Source organism: Tribolium castaneum, unplaced genomic scaffold (assembly GCF_031307605.1).
Source record: "Tribolium castaneum strain GA2 unplaced genomic scaffold, icTriCast1.1 ptg000044l, whole genome shotgun sequence".
NCBI lineage: Eukaryota > Metazoa > Arthropoda > Insecta > Coleoptera > Tenebrionidae > Tribolium > Tribolium castaneum.
In genome coordinates this window covers 77,371-85,000 of record NW_026986642.1, presented here as the reverse complement: position 1 = coordinate 85,000, position 7,630 = coordinate 77,371, and positions in this window count along the sequence as shown.

Genomic DNA, 7,630 nt, shown 5'->3' with positions numbered 1-7,630 from the left:
TACCAAACAATACAATTGTAGGGTGTTTTGTGTGATACGTCGTTTGGTGGGCATTCTAAGAACGTCCGTCGACATAAAAACGAATCAAAAGAAAAGCACAGGCAGTGCAAAACGTTCCTTCGTCAGTCGGGCGTATATCATTTAAAACCCACAGAATCTAAAAAAGTTAATAAATAAACTTTTTTATTTAGATTCCTACGGTTCGTCGCGTCGTTAAAGTAAATTATTACTTCGACGCATGCGGAACCCAGGTACCCGAAAACCGTAAGCCTAAGCGTTTTTTTCCAAACATCACTCTCTATCGATAAAGTAAATTGATTTTATGTATTTATAAATGTGCGTTTGTATGTATAGTAGTATAGTAGTAGTATATTTTGTTATTGGTTGTTTCGAGCTTTTTATTGTTATAAAACGTTTTTGTAGTCTTGTACATAAAGTACTGTAGTGAGACCGTGATTGATGATGGTTGATCGATGTTTAAATGATTTACAACTTATTTTAATTGATTTATTTAATTAATCTTGAATTTTACTTTTGTTTTCTTTTTTCGAAATGGTTTGGCTCGTCTAGTTAATTGATACGCTACATGATCATTTCACTTACCTACGTTGTGTTGTTTTGATGTACGAAGTCACTCTTATAATGATATCGTAATTTGATCTTAATTCTTATCAGAAAGGGTTCCGGATTTATCCGTAACGCAAGTCCGGATTCAAAGTAGTGTCAAAACGCATGGGAGAAGAAATTTAAACCACAAGTTTCCTCCAAAGTTATTTATTACAAGAATAATGAATATTCCGTTGGATGGATTACAATAATCAATGGTTATGAAAGTTTGATCAAATTTGGCCAATTGTTATTTGTTTTTGTATAGTAATGTCGTCAAAACATATCTCAGAGTCGTAACCACAATTCGTTTGAAATTCCAAGTAAATAGTTTCGAAGTTGCTGAGTGATACGAAAAAGTTTTATTGATATGATATGACGTTAATATTTAACATGAATTAATTTAATTCGATAATGTCCAAATAAATTAACCTACGTTTCAGATGATATTGCTCGAACTCATAGGATCCAGGCAATTGACAACGCGTTTCTAAATTACTTGTACCAAAGGCGGATTATAACATGCTCGCGGAATCTTTGATACGTGCATCGCATTGAATTTTGCGCCCTAGTGCCGAAATTCCGTCTCCGGTAAAAGTCAGGTGATCAACACCTAGAATGAATTACGAATAAAACCCGGACATACAAGCTTTTACAAATCAATCTGAATAAATGTAGAAGTAATTTCTCTCTAAAGTTTTCCGTCCACGAGCTTTGACAAAGACTTGTGCAGAACTTTGCCATGTCGCGATATCAGTTTATTACAGATAATCACGGATGATTATGTCTGCTCGATCGTCCGTAGTAGCCTGCAAGTACGTGGAAGTACTTGCCGTTGGGACGGGAATTACAACGTCCATTCTAAGTACAACGGGCGGAAACTACGACCTGCCACCGCGTCTTAGACCTTGTTAAAGTTGGGGAAGAGCGTCCCCGGGGACTACGACTCTTCCCATGAAGATGGCCAACTCACGAGCCTGTAATTTCTGATCTGGACGCAAAAGAGAAACACTCTTTTGCTTTATCGCCTAACGCGTTGCGGAAGAGAAATCGTTCTACTCTAAACCTATCCTTAACTAGCAACAAATCCTTCTATTTCGTAATATTTTGGTGTATGCAACCTTAAATTATCTGTGTACAACAGTTTGAATAGCACCGTGGGTTTTGGATTTAGACTTTTGTTGTAGTTGAATATTTGTTTGATGCCGTTTCACTCAAATTTGTCGTAACAGATTTAGAAGTTAGAAGCAAAGAATATAAAGAACTTTTAATATTGTAATTTAAAGGTGGGATGGTTGAATTGAAAAATATGAAATTGTTTGTTGCGAGTTATTTTAAGTTGAAAATGATTTATTTAAAATTTATATAGCTGACGTAAGACGAAGCACAAGAATTTAAATAATTACTGGTCTTTTCGGCATTTCCGATGCTTAATAACTTGGTGGTTACGAGAGAATTTATGAAATGAATGATAATGATCACTATTTCGAAATGACTTAAATGATTTAATATTATAATATTAAATGAATAAAAAATTAATTAATCCTTTTGAGGGCCTACCTAGAAATTTTAATCCTCCTAACGCAGGGGGTTAGCTGCTTCCCAGGTGTTGTAGTTCGCAGCACTACCTAATCGAACGAACACTAAACTTGTCTCGTTTTTAACTTACTCACTAATCACTAACGCTATCACTTAATTCAAGAATTTAAATTAATTTAATTTAAAATTACGCTTAAATGCACTTAGTACAATTTAGACGCACTAAAAGGTAAACGAAGATGTTTTTAAATTTATAAAAATTTAAAGGGCAACACGACAATCGACTACCTCGAAAGACCGTCAAAAATCGAATCCCCCCTAAAGTCAAGGGCTCATCTTGCGTAAGCTACACTAACTCGCTTACCCCACTACCCTTGTTAAGTAGTTTCCACATATGCGAAATTTTGCAAATCTGACTCTTATGATGTCTTGGCATTTGATCAAACCTTGTTTAACTTTCTAAATATTATTATTAATTAACAGCTGGGGTGTTTTCCGATTAACAATTTCATTATAATTAAACATTAAATTTGGTAATCGTCGATCTGAACTGAATACAATACAAGAACGCTATGGAATTTCCCCAAATATCCTGAAAGAGAAATTAAACTCCAAAATTGGTTGTTGTCAGGTCTGAAGTTGTTTTTGGGAACACAATGAAATGAATTTTGTGTAACAACAAATTTTGTTTGTTTAAATAACACAGAAAATATAAGGAAGAACCCCGTGAGGAAACTGTAATTTTGGTCGTACTACCCCTTGTTAGATGTCGCCCCCAGTACTACACCGGTACTATTTTAACATTTCCGCGTTTTTCTCCAATTTCCTTAGGGATTTTCCTGTCTACTTTCCTCTTAGGATTATGTTAGTAACGGGCAGCAATCGTGTCATGCAATTTTTTTGCTTACAATAATTTAATTAAATAGAATGATTTATACATCCGAATTTCGACGGCTGCGCCTTAAATATTAGGGTTAAATTTTACATCAAAATGTTCAGAAAAATTTCGCGTGTTTTTCTAAACTACTGGTTTCGTGATCTGATGTTGATTTAACAAAGAAAACGTTAATTTCGCTGTAATTTCTTATAAGGAATGCACATGTGTGCTTGTAATTTGATATTCTTTTAAAAAGCTCTGTTCTGTAACGAATTTGTCAACACCCCCTATTCAAGCGGCACTTGACCAACGTCGTTTTGGCTATACTAATCTAGTTAACAGACATGAATTTCAATCGACCAATTCGTTCTTGAAGTTTTGCAACAATTTGTTAACAATTACGCCGAATAAAATAAATTATTCAATTTTATTTGATGACTGGAGTACACTGCATAAAGACTCAACTTTTTGGTACGAAACGTTACGGGAATTTTTGAATAAGATGAAATTTTGATTCTTTCTCGAGTTGTTTACTGATCATCAACGTGCCTTAAATTGGCTCATAAATTCCTTTCTTTTTGAAACGTGACTAGTTAATTTCTAAACAAAATTTTGGATTTAATTTTAGGTTTATCAATAAATTTTGGCTATTTTAAACGAAAGTAAATTAATTATGCTTTTGTGAGAAAATCATTGGATTAGCTGGGCGACTGTGGTGCAGAGCCAGGCCGTCGCCAACCCCCATATCTTTGCATATCCACTTGTTAAAACACATGGCCTTTCGACCACCCAATTTGGCGATTTATAACGTTTTTAACAGTTCTTGGAAAGTTTCGTGGGAACGATAATTTTCTAAACATTTTAATGCTAACAAAGGAATAAATAAGTTAAATTAAAATTTGTTGCAACTTTTGAATTGAAGTTGAATTAATATTGTCAAAGAACTAAACGTTTAAACTGACTCCGAATATTTTGCGCTGGTTAATAAAATAAAATTTTAAATACCGCGATCATCACATTCGCCCCCTGTCTTGCGTTGCTTCGTAGATGCAGCGTAAGACACCGCGTGTAGGTTTGCTGTCCTCTGGTTGGTGGTCGGAATGGTGGAATCACCAGATGGTGGATGCGCCCATAATGTCAGAAACGCTCGAATTGGTAGATACGCCTCGAGATTGGCCCTCATGAACTTCTTGCGGTTTTATTTTAGTCGTCTCGTCGGTGGTAGAATTTCAAATTTGTCATGTTGTATACACCTTTAATTTCGTTCGTCACTGGGTCGGCGATTTGGTATGTGTTTGGATGAGGCTTGGCGATTATTTTGTACGGACCACTGTACAAAGGCATGAACTTGGCGAATTGGTGGGTTCTGGTATCGGAAGTCACTTTGTTCTTCAGTAGGACCCAATCTTCAATTTCCAGTACGGTAACTTCACCCTTTTGGTTTTTCTGCCGTAAGTTCGCGTGATGTCTCAAGTATTCGCGAGCCTTTTCATGAATTTCTTCTCTCGTGAGTGGCGGACGTACAGGCAGTAAACCCGATGTGACTGCATCTAGTGGGTTTGGTGGTGTTCTGCCGTACAGGATTTCATATGGAGAAAATCCGGTACTGATGTGTGGCACGTAGTTCAAACAATCTTCGATGTTGCTCAAATGGTTGACCCAACTGGTGTGGTTTTCTCTACAATACGCTCGGAAAATTCTCCCCAGCTCCCGCATTACGCGCTCGCTAGGGTTCGATTCTGGGTGACGAATCGACGAGAGCGTTGGTTGAATGTCGGCAGCTCTCAAACTATTCTGCCAAGTGTTCGAAATAAATTGTGTCCCGTGGTCGCTTAACACACATTTGGGTTTGATGTACCCAGAGAAATCCTCTATGAGACGTTTGGCAGCGATTTTGGCGGTGGCTTTTCTCAGTGGGTAAAGTTTGAGAAACTTGCTGAAGACGTCAATGACCACAAATACATAGGACGCCCCCAATCGACCTGTTGGTAAAGGCCCATAGAAATCGACGCAAACTAGGTCTCCAATGTGGTCGTAAAGGATTGGCGTTAATGGACCCTGATGTGGACGGTTGGAACTTTTTGTCTTCTGACAAAGGTCACAACTTCGTAGACGTTTCTTAATTGTACGATACATGTTCGGCCAGTAGTACTCGCGCTTCATGGAATTGTACACTTTGGTTGCCCCGAAATGGCCCAGGAGTTGGTGATGGTAATCCACGAGCTTAATTACCAAACTCTCAGGTATGGCCAGGCAAACGTCGTTTGAATTTTGAGATCTGTGAACTAACACATTATTTGTGAAATTATATTGGGACCAAACCCGTTGAGTTCTCGCATCTGGAGCAGCTGCACCGGATTGTTTGTTGGCAATTATTTGACTCAAAACAGGATCATCTGATTGGTGTTGTTTGAGATCGGACATCAGTTGGAGAATTTCAGGTGTGTTGTTGACTTCAAACATTGCAACTATTGGTTGTTCACGTGGATATTCATAACTGGCTTCACCGTCGGACGGGTATCGTGACAGGATGTCGGCAACTACATTATCCTTTCCTTTTACCAACTCGATTTCGTAGTCGTACTGTCCTAGTATCAAAGTCCATCGAGTTAGGCGTTCACTGAGCAAACGACAACGGCTCAGAAATTTCAAAGCTTGGTGGTCGGTTCGGATGATGATTTTTGTGACTTGGATGTAGATTCGAAATTTGTGTAAGGCAAAAATGACGCCGAGTAATTCCTTTTCTGTAGTCGTGTAGTTGAGTTCGGGTCCTTTCAAAGAGCGACTTGCAAAAGCGATCACACCTCGCGAACCGTCTTCCTGAATTTGATACAATTCCGCCCCCAATCCGTAACCAGAACTGTCAGTTTGGACGTAGAATATTTTATTCAGGTCGGGGTAACGTAACAACACAGCTTCGAGGAACAGATCTTTCACACGATCGAAAGCTTCTTGTTCATTTCGTCCCCATCTCCATTTTTCACCCTTTCGAAGTAGTTTGTTTAAGTCTTGTGTGCCTGCACTGTATCGAGCACAAAATTTTCGATAAAAATTACAAAGTCCCAGGAAGGCTCGAACGTGTTTAGTTTTCTGGGGAACCGGAAAATTTCGGATGGCGCTGATTTTTTCCGGGTCGGCTTTGATACCGTTGATTGTGAGAATGTGCCCCAGAAATTTCACTTCCTTTTGTATGAAATTGGATTTTTCGAGATTTATCGTCATTCTAGCTTGCTTCAATTTTTCGAAAACTTGTCGGAGATGTTCCAAATGTTCGTTTAGCGTTTCGGAAGCCACTAACAAATCGTCGATATAATTCACGACGAATTCGCGAACTTCTGTTCCTAACACTACGTCCATTGCACGACTGAATGAACCCACAGCAGTTTTTAACCCGAAAGGTAGGACTTGGTATGTGTAACTGCGACCGTTGTACAGAAAGGCGGTGTACTGTCTGCTTTCTGGCGAAAGTGGGATTTGCCAGTACGACGATCTCAAATCAATGGTGGACATGTAGCGAATTTCGTGAAATCGACGTAATAATTCGTCAGCAGCGGGTGGTGACTCACAATCGGCGATCATTTTGGAATTGATCATTCGGGCGTCGAGGCAAATTCTCACCGTTCCATCTTTCTTTTTCACTACCGTCATGGGACTTGCGTAAGGTGACGCCTCACGTTTTATCACCCCCAAGTCTAACATTTCCTGAATTGTGGCGTCGACGGCAGGACGTAGAGCAAAAGGTACTGGGTACGGTCGTTTCAAGAAGGGAGTCTTGTCGTGTAGTTTTATTTCGTGAGTGTATTTGTGTGTTAGCCCTGGACGCAAACTAAAGATACATCTGTACTCTTGCAGCAGGTGTATTAATTTCCGTTTCTCGGCCTCAGGAATTTTTAATGGGTCCACCTTGGCTTGTAGGGCACTGGGTGACTCTAAGTGTTGCTTTTTGTTACAAGTCGTGATCGGCGCCGAATGATTGACTTCGATGTGACCAACAAGATCTTCCACATAATCCTCCGGTTCCGGTGGTATCTCCGTGGTTTTTCTAAACGGAAAACTGTGGTGCTTCTCCCCGTTTCTCAAAAGGATTTCGTTGTTATCGAAATCGATGACCGCGCGTTGTTCATTTAGCCAGTCTGCTCCCAAAATGGTTGGCTTGATTAAATTTTTAACGACAAGCGCCACGACGGGGTAGAGATGTTCGTCGATTTTGATTTCCAGGTAACACTGAATAACAACCTGGCAACTTCGCTGGCCGATGGCTCCACGAAGATGGATTGAGGTAACCGGTAATGTGGGCGGTTTGTTTCCGGTCTCGATCAACTTGGACCAAACTTCTTCGGAAATACAGCTGACTTCACTTCCGGTGTCCAAAAGTGCGGTGACTGATTGTTGTTGAGAGATTTGGATCTTAATCTCCGGCACGACCCTTTGTATGTTGTTGTTACCTGCGGCAGCGGATTTAATTATAGAAAAAACATTTAACTTAACCTGGGATGCTCGCGGTCGAGCATCGTTTTCCCCTTCTGTTGACTGTGACGAAGTTGAACGTTTACGTTTCTCTCCCGTCCTCAATTGTTGGTTCCTGCTGTCGCTTTGTGGGCCGTGCTG